At 41.5% G+C, this 21,027-nt stretch overlaps 1 long non-coding RNA gene across 1 annotated transcript; it reads right to left on the reverse strand.

The window, feature by feature from the left end:
* Positions 1 to 13,050: 13,050 nt before the first annotated feature.
* LOC129059399 (uncharacterized) lies at positions 13,051 to 18,564 on the reverse strand. The gene is made up of 2 exons (XR_008525261.1): positions 16,808 to 18,564; positions 13,051 to 16,692 (listed from the first exon to the last, which is right to left on the reverse strand). It is a non-coding gene; the product is annotated as an uncharacterized LOC129059399 (long non-coding RNA).
* Positions 18,565 to 21,027: the final 2,463 nt, after the last annotated feature.

Below are 21,027 nucleotides of genomic sequence, written 5' to 3' on the forward strand. Positions count from 1 at the left end.
TAGTGTTCTGAATCAGAGCATCATTTACATCTTTATTTATTCAATAATCATTTACGAAGTGCCAAATATATGCCAAGTACTATGCCGGGTGCAACAGTTAAAACGCAGGAAAAAGATAGTATTGCCCTTACTGGGCTATAAATTCAAATCTCTGTCTTATCTCATCAAGCAATCTTTCCGCCTTGGCCTCCTAAAGTGCTGGAATTACAGGCATGAACCACCACACCTGACCCAGGAGAGTTTTCTTTAACGAGTGATGTTTGATCTCAGTTTTGAAAAGTATAGAGGTGTCCACCTAGAAGTGAGGAAAGAACAGAGCATTCTGGAAAGAGGACTGTGGAGCAAAGGCAAAGAGATATTACATAGCCTGGCATGGTTTGGGAACTATAAGCAGTTGAAATTGGTAGTGAATGGGGCATGAGAGGAAGGAGAGGTAGGCAGAGGCATGATTGTAGAGAACCCTGTATTCCAATCTAAGAATCAAAGTCATCATCCTGAAGGCTGTGGGGGCAATATTGAGAAGGTTCCCAGAAAATGAGTGATATTTACTTGTCTTCATGTCAGCAGCAAATTGAACAGCAGGGGTTGAAAACAGGGGTGGGCTAAGTAGCAGATCATTGCAATAGACCAGAAGAATGAAGGCTTGAAACTTCAATGGGCAACAGGGATGAAGAGGTGAGAACAGATTTGAAAGAAGTGAAAGGAGTAGGATCTGCAAAACTTGGAGACCGATCGGATTCTCAAAGATTAAGGAGATGGAGATGTCAAGGGTGAATGGTTCCCAGTTTATTATTTAGGAATCTGAAGGAATGCTGGTGTGTGCGGAATTGGTGGGTTCTTGGTCTCACTGACTTCAAAAATGAAACCACGGACCCTTGCGGTGAGTGTTACAGTTTAAAAAAAAAAGAGACGGAGTCTCGCTCTTTCGCCCAGGCCTGACTGCAGTGGCACTATCTCGGCCCACTGCAAGCTCCGCCTCCCAGGTTCATGCCATTCTCCTGCCTCAGCCTCCCAAGTAGCTGAGAAGCTGGGATTACAGGCGCACGCCACCGTGCCCGGCTAATTTTTTGTATTTTTAGTAGAGACGGGGTTTCACCGTGTTAGCCAGGATGGTCTCGATATCCTGACCTCGTGATCCGCCCGCCTCAGCCTCCCAAAGTGCTGGGATTACATGTTACAGTTCTTAAGGGCAGCGTGTCTGGAGTTTGTTCCTTCTGATATTGGGATGTGTTCAGAGTTTCTTCCTTCTGGTGGATTCCTGGTCTCCGTAGCTCAGGAGTGAAGCTGCAGACCTTCCCGGTGAGTGTTACAGCTCTTAAGTCCGAGCGTCTGGAGTTGTTCATTCCTCCAGGTGGGCTCCTGGTCTCGCTGGCTTCAGGAGTGAAGCTGCAGACCTTCACTGTGAGTGTTACAGCTCATAAAGGCAGTGTGGACCCAAAGAGTGAGCAATAGCAAGATTTATTGCAGAGCAAAACAAAGCTTCCACAGTATAGAAGCAGACCGGGTTGTCACTGCTGGCTCCGGCAGCCTGCTTTTAGTCTCTTAACTGGCCCCACCCACATCCTGCTGATTGGTCCATTTTACAGAGAGCCAATTGGTCCGTTTTGACAGGGTGCTGATTGGTGCATTTATAATCCCTAAGCTAGACACAAAAGTTAGTGCTGATTGGTGCATTTACAAACCTTGAGCTAGATACATAGTGCCGATTGGTGTATTCACAATCCCTCAGCTAGACCTAAAGATTCTCCAAGTCCCCACTAGACTCAGGAGCCCAGCTGGCTTCACCCAGTGGATCCCGCACCAGGCCGCAGATGTAGCTGCCTACCAGTCCAGCACCGTGGGCCTGCACTCCTCAGCCGTTGGGCAGCCGATGGGACCGGCGGCTGTGGAGCAGGGGGCGGTGCTCGTCAGGGAGGCTTGGGCCATGCAGGAGCCCGCGGGGGCGGGGGCGGGGGCAGGGGCGGGGGCGGGGGCGGCCGGGGGTGGCTCAGGCATGGCATGCTGCAGGTCCTGAGCCCTGCCCTGCCGGGAGGCAGCCAAGGCCCCGCGAGAAATCGAGCGCAGCCCCCGTGGGCCGGCACTGCTGGGGGACCCCGCGCACCCTCCTCAGCTGCTCGCTGGGTGCTAAGCCCCTCAGTGCCCAGGGCCAGCGGGCCGGCTGCCTGCTCCGAGTGTGGGGGGCCCGCCAAGCCCACGCCCACCCAGAACTCTAGCTGGCCAGCAAGGCTGCGCGCAGCCCCGGTTCCCGCCTGATCGTCTCCCTCCACACTTCCCCGCAGGCTGAGGGAGCCGGCTCCGGCCTCAGCCATCCCAGGGAAGGGCTCCCACGGTGCAGCGAGGGGCTGAAGGGCTCCTCAAACGCGGCCAGAATGGACGCCCAGGCCGAGGAGGCACCGAGAGCAAGCGAGAGCTGCGAGGGCTGCCAGCAGGCTATCACCTCTCACTGGTGCCTCTCATTTGAAAGGGATGTAGGAAGAAGAGCTTAATGGGGTACTCTCAGAAAAAGAATGCCGGGTTCTCTCTTACTAATGGCTTCCATCTGTTGATGGCACTGCTCTATCAGCCGTGAGGAGTGTGGCAGGCAAAGTGCAGGGGAGCTTATCAGTCCCAGCTTCACATCGTAGGTGGCTAAAGAGTTTTCAGTCAGATCAAACCCAGAACTGGAGCTGCCTGCTTTAACATCACAGAGAAAAATGTCCTTCCAAAGCTATGGCTCCATTGGCTCTGACCCCATCGGGGTCACACTTCATCACACTGAAGAACCCGGTGTGTGCCATTGACTCTAGGGGGAAGATGGTGCTGGGACTTGGCCTAACATCCCAATCAAAAGAAAGCCACTGAAGCATATTCTTTGACACAGGCTAATACGATTGATGTGCCATGCAAAACGAAAAGTCCATACTCTGTAGCACCGATAAAAGACACTACTCTTTGGCTGCAAAGTATGCATACACTCACATAGCAAAAAAGTGGCCTGGACTAAAGCTCTTCTTACTATTTGCTATTTTATATGTGTGTGTGTGTGTGTATATATATATACACACACACACATATAAAATAGCAAATAGTAAGAATATATATATACACACACACGTATATATAAATGATTTATATGATATATAAATTGGTATATACATATATGAATATACAGAATATCATACAGTCATCCCAATATCCTTGGGGAACTGATTTCAGGACCCCTATGGATACCAAAATCTGAGGATGCTCAAGTCTCTCTTGTATAAAATGGTGTAGTATTTGCATATAATTTACACACATTCTTCTATATACTTTTATCATCTCTAGATTACTTATAATACCTAATAAAATATAAATGATTTGCAGATAGTTGTTATACTGTATTGTTTTTATTTGCATTATTTGTATTGTTGTATTTTTATTTTTAAATTGTTTTGTATTTTTTCTGAATATTTTCTGAATATTTTTGATCCATAGTTGGTTGAATCCACAGATGTGAAACTTGCAGATATGAAAGAGCTGGCTGTATATGTCTAATTATATGTATATATCTAAGTATATGTATATATAAAGTGGTTTTTGTAAGAGATGTATATATATACCGTAAATGTATGCTATATACTTATCTTTTCAGTTCGCAACTTAATGGGAGCATATATTTTTGAAATTTTTATTATGGAGAATTTCAAATATGTATGAAAGTAGAAGGGATAATGTAATGTATCCATCACCCAGTTCTAATCATTAGTAAGTCATGGTTAATCTTGTTTCCTCTGACAATGCCCCCACCAATATCTCCTCTTGCCTCCTGGATTATTTTAAAGCAAATATATTGGAAGTGTGTGTATGTATGTGTACTTGTATATTAGAAATCCTTTTTAATTTGGAACAGTTTTAGATTTAAAGAATTATTTAAAAAATAGTACATAAAATTTTTCTCTACTGCACTCTATTTCCCCTATTAATTACATTTTACCATAGGATGGTACATTTGTAATAATTAGTGAAGCAATATTGACACATTATTAACAAAAGTCTACGCTTTCTTCAGATGTCCTCAGTTTTTCCCTAATGTTTTGTTTGCGTTGCATGAGCTTGTTGGAGGGATATTTTATTCTGCCTTTACAAGTCCTTGTGGACTTGGGTTACATGCTCCACTTCATCTATTTGTGAGTTTTTCAGGTCTAGGAAGCCTGTATGATATTTCAAACCCTTTCCTCCCCTTGCCTTCCTCTCTTTATCTCCCATGCTCCAACGTAGTTGGGAAAGGATACCAGAGCACACGTCCCCATTAGGAGCACTGATACCTCTATCACCCTTTGGAGCACTGTGGTCACTTGCTGGATTCCCTTTAAACTACCATTTTGGAATTCATGCCGAGACACCACTGAATGTAATTTGGGACAGCCTATGAAGCAGAGAATTCAGAAAAAGCCCATGTACCTTTGAAAATACATTTGGGAGGACCACCACATTAACCAAATGAAATAGAGCCAACGGTTCCCAGGCTGTTTGGGTTAATTTCTACTTTGGCTGTTCACAGTGTGGGGATTGGGGTGCAGTGATTTAGAGGCTCCATGGAGACCCTGGGAGGTGCTGCTTCTTGGGGTCCAGTCAGTTTGCCCTTCAACACCAAGCAGCCCCCTGGGAGGAAGCCCTGTGCTCTCTGCTGATGGCACAGGAAGTCAGTTCTCTCTGGAGGTGCTTTACTTAAACCAGTGCTGTTTATGGTGCCGGGTTTCTGATGCAATGCCTGCCTCCAGCCAGCCTGTCGAACAAATTGAAGTGTGATGGGTGGCTGGCTTGGGGCCAGAGTGGCGTCACTGCCCATTAATAGAAGTTGATGGAGCTCAGAAAAATGCTTTCAGTCTGGCAACGATCCAACTCCTTCTACACTTTGTCTGCCTTGAGGAAAATATATGGAAAAATCAATTTAGGGATGCTTATTTTTACCAGTTTGTGTTAATTTAAGCACCAATTTGCCTAGTTACTGTTAGATTTTTTAAAAATGTTTTGTGACACATCTTGTTTTCTCCTGATTTATATAGTCTTTTATAGGTTCTGCTTCCTTCCAAAAAAAGATCTGAGGTGACTTATTACAAAGGACATTTATTATTAGCAAGGAAGTTTTCTCTGCTTTTTCTTGATAATGTTCTACTTATGTAACTATAGTTGATGAATTAGAGCTTATTTATCTAGGTATTAATATTTCACTTTATTCCATAAAGGAGGGGTCCCCAACCCCCAGGCCACGGACCATTGCGGATCCATGGCCTGCTAGGAACCCGGCTGCACAGCAGGAGGTGAGTGGTGGGTGAGTGAGCATTACCGGCTGAGCTCTGCCTCCTGTCCGGTCAGTGGCATTAGATTCTCATGGGACCATGAACCCTATTGTGAACTGCACATGTGAGGGATCCAGGTTGCATGCTCTTTATAAGAATCTAATGCCTGATGATCTGTTACTATCTCTCATCACCCCCAGATGGGACCATCTAGTTATAGGAAAATAAGCTCAGGGCTCCCACTGATTCTACATTATGGTGAATAAGTAATAATGATAGAAATAAAGTGTACAGTAAGTGTAACATGCTTGAATCATCCAAAGCCTCCCCCCACATTTGTAGCAAAATTGTCTTCCACAAAACCGGTCCCTGGTGCCAAAAAGGTTGTGGACTGCTGCCATAAATGATATGCACAAAATATCCAGATATTTATGCCATACAACAAGGTAAGACAAATTACAAAAGTGTGAGAAAGGAAAAAGGAAACCCAAGTTGGTAACATAAAATATAGCTGTAAAATAGGACTTCACAGAAATTCATACCATGAAGTCCTATATACTTGCTCCAAATGGGTTGCACATCAGCAAATGAGGCTCAGAAAAGCCAGTAATAAAGGAAAAACATGATCATTTGGGCAAACTATAGTTCCAATCATCTAAAAAGAAGCCACACAACTCTTTCTGATACTCACATCAAGAAGAACTTAAAGAAGACACTATGTAATAAACATCTTTAACAATATTCTTACTGGAGACTGTTATGGGCTAACTTGTGTTCCCCCCATCCCACCGCTTGTCCTAAATTTATATGTTAAAGTCTCAACCCCCAGTGTCTCAAAATGTAATTATATTTAAAGGTAAGGTCTTTAAAGAGACAACTAAGTTAAGGTGAGATCATTAGGGTAGAACCTGATTCAACATGACTGGTGTCCGTAGGATATAGACAGGCACAGAGACAAAACCATGTGAAGACAAGAAGACACCAAGGAGAGAAGACTCAGAAGAAATCACCTCTGCCGATACCTTCTTTTTGGACTTGTCACCTCCAGAACTGTGAGGAAATAAATTCTGTTGTGTAAGCCACCTAGTTTGTGATACTTTGTGATGGTAGCCCTAGCAAACTAATAGAGAGATACAGTGATATGTTTCCTAAGGGCTATCTCTAGTACCATCCCTCTTTTCAGGCTGAAGACAGCACCCTAATGTATCCAGATTCCTCCTTCCCCACTTCCCAAGCCTGCCCCCACATCCCACTGAAATTAACATGGCCATTGTAGGAACTATGTGACCTTGACGTGCTGGCCACAGCTAATTGGCCTGGAGGCAAAGAACCTGACCCCAGCTGGCCCAATCAGTCTTTTCCTGCGATTTTTCCACCTGGAACCGAGAGTGCTTGACATTAGTCCTCTCTGGCAGCAGAAGTTATAGGATGTAAGCCTCATAAGCAGTCAGTGGCCATATATTATCCCAAGTAGGGAAGATGAATCTGTGAGAAGGATGAAGCCAGACAAAGACAGTCCTAGCTTCATTCCAATCTCTAGTTCATTCTTTAATTCAACATTATTTATTGAAGGCTTATTATGTTCCAGGTACTGGTTCAGTCACTCCTGAAGTCCGTTGCATCCGTGCTTTCCTTGCAACATAGTTGTTCCTATCCTTTCATTGATTCCACCACCAATAAAGCCTGCTTTTTGCCTAAGTCAAATGGGGTTGGATTTCTGTTGCTTATAACCAAAGTATACACCACAATCCCCTACATCCTCCTTTCCCCTCTAGTTACTCTGGATTGCTGGCAGCTTCTTGAACAATTTCTGTTGTCACAGGGTGACAAGAGTCAGGTCAAGGGGTAACTACGCTTCCTTTTTTCAGTCTTCTCCATATGAAAATAAACAATGGTCAAATATTAATTATGCTGATTTCTTTGTTCTGCTTGTAAAAGCTCATCTTTTACCCCCAGATACCTGAGCTGATCCAGACACTCCTCACTCTCCTAGACTTGAGGGGATGGTCACAGAGGCTTTTACTTACAACCATGTGATTATTTCAAAATGTAGGAAGTAGCTAACCACTTTTATAACCTCTCCTAGTGCAGAAATGACTGGTGGTGATGAAATTCAATCATGAACTCACATTGTATGTATTAATGACATTTCTTCCAGGTAGTAAACTCCTCTCATTTCTTTAATTTTACCGTTAAGTATCAAGCTGGTATATTATTTGTCCATTTCATATGAAATTTATCTTTTAAGAAAGAGGCACAGATTTTTGTGTAGCTTACTTGTATTCTCATTTTGTGGATTTTATATTTTTCCCAGAACAGAGATCAAAAAACTATTAACTAACCTTCAGCCTTAACTAGGAAATGGGCACTCAAAGATTTTTTTTGAAACATTTCTTCATAGTAGGTACCCATTACATATTGTTGAATAGATGTGTTCTTATTCTGATAAATAACACTGAAGTGGAAGACCTAGTACTGTTTTTATTCAGAAATGTCTGTGTTATTTCTATTACTGGGTAGAAACACAGGGTTGTTAGCAACTTGAGTTTGCATACCAGAACCGCTATTCAGTAGGTGGTAGGCCTCTGTCAAGTAGGTCACTGGACTGCAAAGCCTCAGTTTTTCTCACCTATAAAATGGGAATTAAAATACCTATTTTGCAGAGTAGTTAGATGATTAAGTCAGTGATGTATGTAAATGACTGTCATGAGTGCCTGCCATAGTTGTTAGTGTTTCAGTTAGTTTTAGGTGTCAACTTGACAGAATTAAGGAATACCTAGAGAGCCAGTGAAGGATTACTTCTGGGAAGGTTCATGAGAATGCTTTCAGAGGAGACTGGTTTGTGTGTTTGTGGACTGAGTTGGGGCTATCTGCCCTCAATGTGGGTGGGCACCATCCTATTGGCTGGCGACTTGATAGAACAAAAAAGGCAGGGAAAAGGTGATTTTTTTCTCTCTCTTTCCTGTAACTGGGCCACTCTTCTTCTCCTGACGTTGGACATCAAAACTCCAGCCTTTCTTGCTTTTAAACTCCAGAGCTTACACCAGAGGCCCCCACCCCCGGGTCTCAGGCCCTCAATCTTGGACTGATAATTATACCATCAGCTTTCTTAGTTCTGTAAAAGCTTTCAGACTTGGGCTGAGCCATGCTACCAGCATCCCAGGGTCTCCAGCTTACAGACAGCATGTCATGAGATTTCTCAGCCTCTATAATAATATAAGCCAATTCTAATAAGTCCCCTCTCATGTCTGTCTGCCTATCTATCTATCTATCTATCTATATTTTATTGGTTCTGTCTCTCTGGAGACTGCTACTATAATGGACATTCAAGAAATTGTATTATTGTCCAATTCACTGTATAATTGCTTGCCTGTAATTTTCAATTGCCTTATATGTTACTGTCTATCCTTTCTTTTATAATTTTCTTTTTATCATTTGATACATATGATTGTGCTTTGGGTGACACAAGACAGCTACCCAGACATTTTTTGTTTAACTTTAGTATGCCTTTCAGCCAAAGATCAGCAGGAACACATCTGTTGGGTTTATTACTATTGCAGGGAAGGAAACCACACACCATGGGGAACCCTCTTAGTAAGAGGGAGTTAGAAAGGACTTACCGGATTTAGGCTTGCATTAGGTGATTTAGGGAGCAGTAAAAGAAATAGAGCTTTTGTATGGGTTGGATGATCTCAGGAAGAAGGGGTAATTCTATGATTGGGTATCTTAATAAATCTTCTGTGAAAAGAGGGGAGGCTAAGATTATAATTGGTAAAGAAACAGCAGTCACTCAGATTAGCAAGAACAGGGGGATGTTTGGTCCTTGTTGTAGTTTGGGCAATGTTCATATTTTTGTCTGTGTTCACACATGATACACAGTGGTCTTGTTTATATGTTGATCCATCACGGTCAACAGAGTGACCTTGAAGATGCTGATGTTCTGAGAAATTGTTTACATTCAACAGAAGAACACTATGACGCATCTCTAAGTGCCAGGCTAGTTCCTAACAACAACAAGACCTAGCTGTAAGTGTCAGGCCAGTTTCCAGAGGTCAGGCTGCTTTTCTCATTCTTATGTATTAGCATGCTCTGTAATAGAATTTAGGTGCAGACAACAGACACCGCTCTAGCTGTCTCATGAGAACATGACTTAATATAGGGAATTAGGTGCTTACAAAATTGTTGGAAGGACTAGAATAACAGCTCTGGGCTTGGAATCCAGGAACAACTCCAAGAACTACTGCATAGAGGTAGTCCTCCATGGGAGCTGCCAGCTATTCCTTCTCCACCTTTGTGATTGTGGTGACCACTGCTGAAATTCTTGGTTCCAGGAACACATTAGCTAATTTGCTCTTCAGAGATCAGGAAACTGCTGCTGCAACTATTACTTTTATTTATTTATTTATTATTTTTAGAGGGAGTCTTGCTCTGTTGCCCAGGGTGGAGTGCAATGGCACGATCTCAGCTCACTGCAACCTCTGCCTCCTGGGGTCAAGCGATTCTCCTGCCTCAGCCTCCTGAGTAGCTGGGATTACAGGCATGCATCACCACACCTGGCTAATTTTTGTATTTTTAGTAGAGACGGGGTTTCACCATTTTGGCCAGGCTGATCTTGAACTCCTGACCTCATTCTTTGACCACCTCAGCCTCCCAAAGTGCTGGGATTACGGGCATGAGCCACTGTACCCAGCCTACTTTTTAAAAAAATGTTTTATTTATTATATTTGTATGTGTTATTTTATTTAGAGATGGCATCTTTCTGTGTCACCCAGGCTGGTGTGCAGTGGTGAAATCATAGCTCACTGCAGCCTCAAACTCTTGGGCTCAAGAGATTCTCCCACCTCAGTCTCCCAAGTAGCTAACTAGGACTGTAGGCTAATTTTAACTATTACCTTTAAAGCCATACAACAACTGCTAGGTCCATAGTAACTCCTCTGAGTCCTGCCTCTTGGCTGTCGCCAGTAGTGACCAAAGCAGCACAACCTCTGCTACCTCTGCCACAGTATAATGCAACATTGCAATGACCACCTTTGCCAACAGCAGCTGCACAAGTTCCAGTAGCCTATTTGCTGTATCACTTCCAGTTTCCAGATCTCACTTCTGCAGTCTGATTGCCTTAACTCAAATCATATTTAAAACCCTAGCTGCAAGGGAGTTTGAGAATCATAGGGTTTAGGTTCTCCAGCCGCTGCAGTAGGAAGCCATACTATAAGGAGATTGGAACGGATGTTAATTTCCAAGCCAGCCTATTCACCACCGGCCCTAACCAGAAGTAAAGAGGCCTGGATCTAAGCCTGATCCAGTCACTAATTTGCTATATAAAATTAAAAGAATTCTCACCTTTCAGAGACTCAGTCTCCATGACCAAGTTACACTGGTTGATAACCAAGTTTCTTTCTGATTCTAGAATTTTATGGCTCTATTATGAATTTTGTTGAAACTTTCTTAGGTGTGTTAATTTTGAAAAGCATTTTCCATACTTTTTAACATAATAATATTTTTCTCATTAATACCCAGAGTAAGAATAGGAAACCTCCAAGATACCCCCCAATGAGTTTTACCTCCCAGTATTGTCACCCTCTCATGTTGAATATGGCTGACCTGTGTAACCAATAGGATAGTGTGCAAATGACAGTATGTGGCACCTAATTACAAGGCTAGGTAATTAAAAAATTGCAGCGTCTATCTTTGCTCTCTCTTGGATCACTTACTCTGGGTGAATCCAGCTGTCATTTCATGAGGACACTCAAGCAGCACAATGAAGAGGTCCACGTGGTGGGGACTGAGGCCTCTTGCCAACAGCCGGCATCCACTTGCCAGCCATATGAATGAGTAAGCAAGCCGCCTTGGAAGTGAAGGCCTCAGTGCATGTCAATCCTTCTGGAGACTTCACCCCTGGCTGATATCTTGACTGCAGCCTCATGTGAAGCTTTGAACCAGAACTACCCATCTGAATCACTCTCGAATTCCTGTTTCACAGAAACCATATGAGATCATAAATATTGAATGCTGCTTTAAGCCATTAAGTTCTGGGGTAAATTGTAATTATGCAGCAATAGAAAATTAATGCATTCCCTGATTAGTACACAAAATAGCCTGAGAATTGCTGAATTTTATTTCCTAGTCTCCAGGATCAACTTTTATTTGCTTGTTCTTTTCTGACATGAAGCTGGTAGCCTTTGAGACTGTATCTCTAGACATATCAGAAGCCATTAAGAAGTGTGTAAATCTGAACTAAGATTAAGTACTTATTTTGTGAGATTTAAAAAAAATGTGGTAATGGGCAGACAGAAAAATTCCTTATTGTTAACATTCTAAATAGTAACTATTTTCTCAGGAAAAATGCCAGGCATTTGAAACTTATCATAGGACTAATATATCCTTTAATAATAAAGCTAGCTGGGCATGGTGGATCACACCTGTAATCCCAGCACTTTGATAGGCCGAGGCAGGAGGATTGCTTGAGGCCAGGACTTTGAGACCACTCTGGTTAATGATAGTATGACTGCATTTCTTATAATAATTAATAATAAAATAAATAAATAATAAAAATAAAGCTAATGAAAACATAATCATTGAAATGATTCCTTCAAGATATCCCAATCAACTCTGCAAAATGACTCTTTAGCTTAATGAAGGAACTATGCTGTGTTCAGAGGTTAAAAAACATTCCCATCTGTTAAGGAAAGATAAAAGTTGCTTGCTAATGAATTATTTTGGATTTTAATCTAAAAGGCAAAGAAATCAATCTAATTTCTTGTAGTTTATGATGGTTTAAAGTTTCATCTAAGAAAGAAAGTTTAACAAAACTTGTTATATATTTCTTGACTAACTTTTATTTTTATTTATTTATTTTTTAAATTGAGATGGAGTCGCTCTCTGCCACCCAGGCTGGAGTGCTGTGGTGCAATCTCAGCTTACTGCAGCCTCTGCTTCCTGGGTTCAAGCTATTCTTGTGCCTCAGCCTCCTGGAGTAGCTGGGATTACAGGCACCTGCCACCACCCCTGGCTAATTTTTTTGTATTTTTAGTAGAGACCGGGTTTTACCATGTTGGCCAGGCTGGTCTCGAACTCCTGACCTCAAGTGATCTGCCCACCTCGGCCTCCCAAAGTACTGAGATTACAGGTATGAGCTACTGCGTCCAGCCATACTTGTTGACTAACATTAATTTTTATTAATGCTCTTTTTTGGATCCTGCACCCGTGTCTGGTAAGGACATAGTTGCTTAGAGCAGCAAACTTCCACTTACTATGAAAAATGAGACTGAGTGAGTTATGGAGAAGATGTTAAATAGAAGTCTGAGTTGTAAGTACCACAGACTGTTTATGAATTGGCTTGAGAAAAAAAAAGAATTTACTGGACAGCCACTTTAGTGTCCTGGAATTCAAGTCACAGCCAAGTTTGGATAGAGCTGAGGCCTCGGGCACCAATGGAGCTGGAGCAGGAAACTCTCAGCTCTCTCCCCTCGCCTCACCTCTGCCACTCTGGATGCCAGCTTTGTCTTCCGAAGACTGGCTTTCTTTTTGTTGTAGAAAACATGGTTGTTGGCAGTTCCTGAGTTTCATACTTTTCAGCTTTAGTCACTGAAGACTTGTTCTCTGGTTTCAAATGCCAATTTTCAATGAACTCTACCAGTGGCAGGTGGCCATGTTGATCAACATGGTTGCTCCTGCCGTAGTTGGGGAGGGAGAGAGATTTCCCGGAAAAATAAGTGGGTTGGGAAGACAAAACCATATGTACCATATGTTAGGTTTCTAGGGCTGCTGTAACAAACTACCACAAACTGGCTGGCTTAGACATCAGACATTTATTATTTCACAGTTCTGGGGTTTAGAAGTCCAAGATCACGGTGTTGGCAGTGTTGGTTCCTTCTGAGGACTCAGAGAGAATCTGTTCCAGGCCTCTCTCCTAGTTTTTGGTGGTTTGTTGGCAATCTCTGGCTTTCCATAAGCTTCAGCCTGATCTCTGCCTTCATCTTCACACAGCATCTGTTGCCCAGGCTGGAGTGCAGTGGCACAATCTTGGTTCAGTGCAGCCTCGACCTCCTGGGCTCAAGCGATCTTCCCACCTTAGCCTTCCAAGTAGCTGCAAGTTTCCTTGTTTCATATAAAGCATCAGTCATACTAGATTAGGGCCCACCATACGCTAGTATGTCCTCATCTTAACTGAGCTAATTATATCTTCAATGACACTGTTCCCAAGTAAGGTCTCACTCTGAGGTGCAGGGGGCTAGGATTTCAACATATAATCAAGCTTATCCAACCTGAGGCCTGCTGCAAGCAGCATGTGGCCCAGGACAGCTTTGAATGCAGCCCAACACAAATTAGTAAACTTTCTTAAAACATTATGAGATTTTTTGGTGTTTTATTTTTTAACTCATTAGCTATCATTAGTCTTAGCGTATTTTTTTTGAGATGGAGTCTCACTCTGTCACCAGGCTGGAGTGCAGTGGCGTGATCTTGGCTCACTGCAACCTCCGCCTCCCAGATTCAAACGATTCTCCTGCTTCAGCCTCCCGAGTAGCTGGGATTACAGGCACGCGCCACCATGCCCAGCTAATTTTTTGTATTTTTAGTAGAGACTGGGTTTCATTATGTTGGCCAGGCTGGTCTCAAACTCCTGACCTCAAGTGATCTGCCTGCCTCGGCCTTCCAAAGTGCTGGGATTACAGACATGAACCACCGTGCCCGGCCAGATTCATCACTTTTCAAAACTATGTTTCGTGTGCTATTAATAAAAATCTTAATTTAATCCCTTATTTAAGGCACTGGTACCACTTTGAAGAGGGAATCGCCAAATACACTAGGAGGAATTCATACCGTTTTTATGTCCTTCTAAATGCAAAGTGTATCATAACATTATAAGATTTATGAAGAAATATTCATTTTGTTTTTTAAAGTTTCTTCTAAGTTCACAAGCACGATGACTTCTTGTTTCATAATTTATGGTAATGAGTTCACGTTGTAGCTCATTTTGTAATACATTCTCTTAGAAAAATTACTTGATCTGGGGTGTTAAAATGGATATGTACTGAGATGACAAGTTTGAAAGCCTTTCAAGATTTCTGTTCACAAGTCGTCAGAGGAATGAAGGCGACATTTCAGAGTCCTTTAATTATCTCAGATGATGTGATAAGGAAAATAATATCCTAACTGACAAATCAAAATCATACGTTGGGATGAAGTCAGTTACATACACAATAGATTCCTTTCTCTTGAAAGCGATGGTCTGGACACATTTCAGTAACTTTCTTCTTTGGCCACAAACAGTGAACCACAGAGAAAGCATGAAGTCTGCATTTCTGCATGGGGCATTTTCAAAATGCTGACTTGCTGCCATGGAAGGTCGTCCAGCGTACTGAGCAAAGTGAAAAAAATGCAAGTTGCACAACAATGCGTGCAGTGTGACACTATTCACAGGGGAAAACAGATATGATAAGATGTATTATGACCTGATACAATACTATACTATATTATGTTATGTAGAAGGACAATTCTGAAAAGACCCAAAGGAAACAGTTAATAATTGTTGCTTTTGGGAAGAATAAATTGGGGATGATGGTGTTTTTTACATATTATATTTCAAAAGGTTTTATGTTAGTGATATTAAAAATATTAAAATGTATAAGTAAAGAAAATAGAAAAGAAAAGAGAGTTGCCACATCATAAAGAATAGCAGGTTAGGAGGCTGGGTTTGTCCAGCGGGAGTGGACCCCAGCACCCCTCACTTGGTCATTCACCAGCGATTAGTTGACTCCTTTGTATGTGAACATCCTTATGTACTGTCTCATCTCCTTTGATACCATACACCCTGACAGAGTGTCCAATTAATTTCATGCAGGGCAGCAACTTATACACAGGTTGGACAAGCTTGATTAGCTCAGTTGGTGTGAGAAAACCAACAGCAAAAAATAAACCCTGGAGAAGTTCAGTTTTGACCTTCTTGCTCCATTGTCCTGCTAATGTGGAATATTGAAAACATCTATTCTGTGATATTTGTAGAATACAGTTTGATTTATTTTACTTTACAATTCAAACTGTATGTTTCACTTTTCAAAAGAACCACATATCCATGTGGAAAGAGAAACACCTATTTTCTAGACATTTTAAACCTTCTCTGAGCCGTCATTTTATTCTTTAGAGTCTACCTTCCTTCAGCTGGAAATGTGATGTGCTGGTAGAGAATCAATGGTGGTATATTTGAAAAATCAATGCTAATGGGTTCCAACATCAAATCAAAAGGTGGGTATTTCCACTGAAAACTTTCAAATGTATTAAAAATATCACTCAGTTTGTTATTTCTTAATAGAATGTAAGATATTGAAGAATTTGGCAAAGTGTCAGAGATAGGCTACAAGCAAGTCTGTGTATAAGCAAATATCTGCCAGCCTTGTTATCTGAGCCAGGGGGCTTTGCTGTGCTTCTCTCTGATTTCTGAGATGTGACATGCCCACGGAACAAACCTCCTTTCTAGGATATAACAGAGAAAACTGGATTCGAGATATGGCCTCGTTTTCATATTTCTGTCCCTTAAAAGTGCTATGTTCATTCTCACTGCAGGTTCTTCGCATTACTTTTCCTTCTGCTTGGAATGGTTTTTCCTAAGATCTTCACATAGCTGCCTTTGTTCCATCATTTAGATCTATGATAGGTAGAATAACAACCCTCTTCTGCCCCCATGCCCTCCTACCCCTGAACCGTGATGATGTCCTAATCCTTGGAACTTTACTGACGTGATTAAGTTAAGGATGTAGAGATGGGAGGATTATCTAGGTAGGTCCAATGTATTCACAAATGTCCTTTTAAGTGTAAGAAGACAGGGAAGTGAGTATCAGAAGCACAAAAGGGTCTGAGGATGCTAATCTGCTGGTTTTGCAGTTGGAGGGAGAGGACCACAGGAAGGAATGCTGACATCCTCTCAATGCAGGAAAAGGTAGGGAAATGGGTTCTTCCTAGACCCTCAGAGAGAATGCAGCCCTGCTGACAACCTGCTGTTAGCTTAATGAGACCTCTGTTGGACATCTGACTTTCAGAATTATGAGCTCATACATTTGTAGGATTAAGTCATTAAATTTTGGTAATTTACCATGGCAGCAATAGGAAACTAATACAAGGTCATAACTCAATTGTCACCTCTTAGAACTTCTTCATACCCCAACTAAAGAGTCTTCAATCACTCTTTACTGTGTCATTTTATACTCTTCATAGTATTTATCAATACCTGAAAAAGTTTGAGATAATAAGTACAATTTTAAATAGTTTTCTTCCATTCGAATATGAACTCCTAGAGGCAGCAGGGACTGTCTTGCTCACCATGGTAGCCCCAGCACCTAGAATAATGTCTGGCACATAGTAGATCCTCATGAAAACAGTACTGCTCCTTCCTTTACAGTCATTCTTCTTCCTCCTCCTCTTCTTTTCCAGAATATATCTGTGGGAAGAAAAAAATTTTTCATTTAAAATGTTTGTTTTTATTGGAAAATAAACCATTTGGAGCAATTTTTAAATGGATGGGTGTAAGAGTCCTCTTGCACCTCTCCCCTCACCTGCTTGCTTTTTTTCCCAAGGTTGAGAATGAGTCTGGCCAAGAAAGTTACTCCAGAATTCCATCAGATCGTTCAAGCCAAGAAAGGGGCTGAAATTCCAAGATTTGTATCTCTGATAAATTCACTGAGGGATGAAAATTGGGCCTGAGCTTGACATATTTCTAGATATGACGTTACTGTTCATTGGTGGCTTAGTGGAAATCTTCCACAGGCAAGTACTACAGAAGAGATTGGGGGATGGGTGGGTGGAGGCATTTGTGAAATGCCTGTGCTTGGCACACAAGAGTCTACCTTCCTTGGCCACTGTGGACTTGTCCAGCCTCATCCTTACTCACTCCCCTTTATGCAGGTTATGTTCCAAGATCCCTGGAATTCTTGCTGATCCCTTGAAACACTGTGCTTTCATTCCTTGTATCTTTCTCTTGCTGCTTCTGAGCCTGAAAGGTCTGTCTTACCTTTGTCCTTGTGGTAAACTCCTGGTCTTCCTTCAGAGAACAGTTCTCTTCTTCTACTCCTATCTGTGTCTCCCTGGGTAACTTGTATTTACTAAGAGTTCTAACAGATACGTCTTCATGGTCATCTGTCTGAAGACAGGGACACTGTCTCGTGCCCTCTTGAATCCCAAAAGCAGAGCATAGGTATGGCACAGTCATTTTCTGGAGGTAGGAATCTCCATCCTGCATTAGACTGGACCAAGATGATGCACTATTCATTTCTGAATCCCAGAATCATGATGGCCTGGAGTGGCACTGAATATGTGTTTAATGGCTAGACTTGAATTAAATGGCATGGGTGACAGAGACTGCTTGCTATTCCCTAGTAATATTTTTAACTTATAAGATTTTTACCTTGACACGTAGCTAACTAGAACATTTCTCAGCTTTATAGCCAGCTATGGCCAAATGATCATGTTACAGTCAATGAAATTTGAGTGGAAGTGTCATGTGGTAGATTCTAGAAACCTTTGTTAAGAGATGGATGCAATGTGCCCTTTCTTTGGATTCTGTCTCCTATCTTCCGGTTTGGAACATAGATGCCTTTGGTCATGTGTCATCAGAATCCCAGTGCAGTATCCTGGGACTAGTAACAGTGAGAAAGTGTTACCACTCCAGGCCTGGGGCAAAAGAAAGGAGATGTTAATTGGTATCTGGAAGAAGAGTGTTCTTGGAGAGGGCCTCCCATCAGGAGCCATAACTTTCTATGGAAAGAACTAGCAGCCTGCAGGGACATAGCTAAGAAAATAAATATCTGACCCCTCACCCTTCTGCATCCTCAAATCAATGCTCCCTATAAGCTGAACCAACCAGAAATCAGAAAATAAGGGAGCCCATTGATGTGAACCTTGGAGGCCCATCTCCAGGGGAATAACAGGTGGAGTAGAGATATCTAGCACACCTGGGTAGACCTGCTTTCTCATTTTTAAAATAAGGGAATTAGATTAAATGATCTCTACTATTCTTTCTGGTTGTAATATTTCAGTGGATTTTCTGCATTCAAGCATTTTACAAGCCTTCCTGTTACCTGCAGTCAGGCATTCCTGAGCATCAGGTCTTATAGACCAATGTTGCCAACTCAAAATTATATTAATTGATGAAAGGAAGACAACTAGAACAACGGGTCATATTAAAGAGCCCATAAACAGACCCACACATATATGAACAATCGATTTTATGACAAAAATAGCACTGTAGAGTAGTGGCAAAAGGATGATCTTTGTAATAAATCATGCTAGGTCAATTGTATTCTTACGCAGAAAAAATAGATATTAACCTGTACCTCATACATAATTATATTTGGACTATGAACCTAAAGGTAAAATAAACAAAGCTCCTAAAGAAAACATAGGAAAATATCTTCGTGACATTGCTATAAGGTAAAAGAATGAACAAAAGACTTGAACAAGCATTTCATAAAAGAAGCATATCCAAATGGCCAATAAACATAAGATAAGGCATCTAACTTCACTAGTTATCACCAAGATGACTAACATTACAAAGATTGACAGTAACACATGTTGATGAAGATGTGGAGCAACTGGAACTCTCATACTCTGCCAGCGAGTATGAAAATTGGTATAGCCACTTTGGAAAACTGTTTTCTAGTATCTACTAAAGTTGAACATATATAAAACCTATGGCCCAGAACAAATAGGTCTATCCACAAAAGATATGCATGTGTATATTCACTGAAAAGCAAATACAAGAATATTCATTGCAGCATTATATGTAAGGGAGAAAAACTGGAAAAATGAAAGTGGAAACCAAGAGCACAGTGGATACAAGATTTGAGGTGTGTTTACATAATTAAATGCTAATATAGAGCAATAAAAATGAATGAATAATTGCTACATGCAACAGTGAGGCTGAAACTCATGAAAAGTACATAAAAAAGCAAATACTGAATGATTACTTTTACATAGATTAAAAATAGGCAAGCAATAATGGTGTCAGAAAGCAGGGTTATGCTTACCTTTTGGGAGGATATAGGGATTGGGGTCAGGGCAAGAGGACAGCTACTGGGGTGCTGGTAACTTTTTGTTTGTTTGATCATGGTCATGGTTCTATGAGTGTGTTTACAGCAAAAACTCTTTGAGCTATACACTGATTTGTGCCTTTTTTTTTTTTTTTTTTTTTTTTTTGAGGTGGAGTTTTGTACTTGTCACTCAGGCTGGAGTGCAATGATGTGATCTTGGCTCACTGCAACCTCTGCCTCCCAGGTTCAAGCAATTCTCCAGCTTCAGCCTCCTGAGTAGCTGTGATCACAGGCACGGGCACCATGCCCAGCTAATTTTTGTATTTTTAGTAGAGATAGGGTTTCACCATGTTGGTCAGGCTAGTCTCGAACTCCTGACCTCAGGTGATCCTCCCACCTCAGCCTCCCAAAGTTGCTGGGATTACAGGCATGAGCCACTGTGCCCAGCTGGTTTGTGCTTATTCTTATAAATAGAGACTTAGAAATTTATCGACTTCAGTAAGTAAATGTTATCATCGAATACATTTTTTTCTTTTTATAAAACCTGGAGCAAGAACCTGAACACTAGCCCTTGCATATTCAATAGTAATATAAGGATCAGGACAAGAGCATGTCTGTGTTGCCATTGAGGAAGTAACAACAGTGAACACTTCCAAAGAAGATTTCTTTGAACTGATGTTCAAAACCAAAAAGGTTTCCTAAGTAATTTGTGAAACCAAATTTTCCTGCAGTCTGGAGTCCCGGGTATTGTGTCAGGAATCATATGCAATGAGATCATTTTCTTTTGCCCACATTTCTGCCTGATAAAGAAAATAAATCTATTTGACAGAGCAAAGAATTGCCTCATATGAAAATATACTGAGAAAAAGGCAGCATTATTCTCAACTCCTAATGCCTAGGAGAAAAATGATATGAGGTTTAAAAGAGTTTTCTGCCCTGAGAAAGATTCAATTTTTACAGATTCTCTCAGCAATTAGTGCATTTATGAAATAAATTCTGGGCCATCCACAAGCTAATTCCAACAAGTATTGTAGGTGGCTTACTGAAAAGACATATCAAAATAATGACAAAAACAACAATGATAACCACAACACCCCAAACAAGAGCCATGTTGATGACAAGAGGGGTGAGAGGTAGTTTTCATATAAAATCTGTCTATGCTAAAGAAAGTTAAACTAACTGAGCACCACACTTAACTATTACCCTCCTGGTGGCCAAGGCAAAAAGAAACTTCATAAATTGTTTAGCTCATTAAAAAGAAAAAAAAAAAAGAAAGAAAGACAAAGGAAGGAAGGAAGCGTGCTAGTGCAACATGAGAGACAAACATTCCTAGAATATTAAGAGAAAGTAATCAGGAGGGTTTGTTTTACATATGGTTTTAAACATCATAATAGAATTTGTCATTATAGGAAGTTTTATAGTATATATGAAACATTCTCAATGATCCCTGGCAAAAGGCAAAGGCATAACAACATTAAGTCCTGGTTTCTTAAAGGTACAATGTAATCAATGAACTCCTGGCTTTGAAGCAGTTGTGCAGTGTCCTGGAGGATGTGATGGATTTGTGTAGCCTGAGTTTCCTTGGTCACACTACTCGGGGCAAAGTTAGAGTAACCAGCAGGGTCTGTCTGGCCCTGCCCCTCATCAACACTGCAGAATCCCTTCAGCTGCTCCTGGGAACCCCCAGGGGATGGCACATGTGTGCTCACCATATGGCCCTTTCAGCTACCATATGACCCTGCATTCAG

This window comes from Pongo abelii, chromosome 4 (genome assembly GCF_028885655.2).
Source record: "Pongo abelii isolate AG06213 chromosome 4, NHGRI_mPonAbe1-v2.0_pri, whole genome shotgun sequence".
Lineage (NCBI taxonomy): Eukaryota > Metazoa > Chordata > Mammalia > Primates > Hominidae > Pongo > Pongo abelii.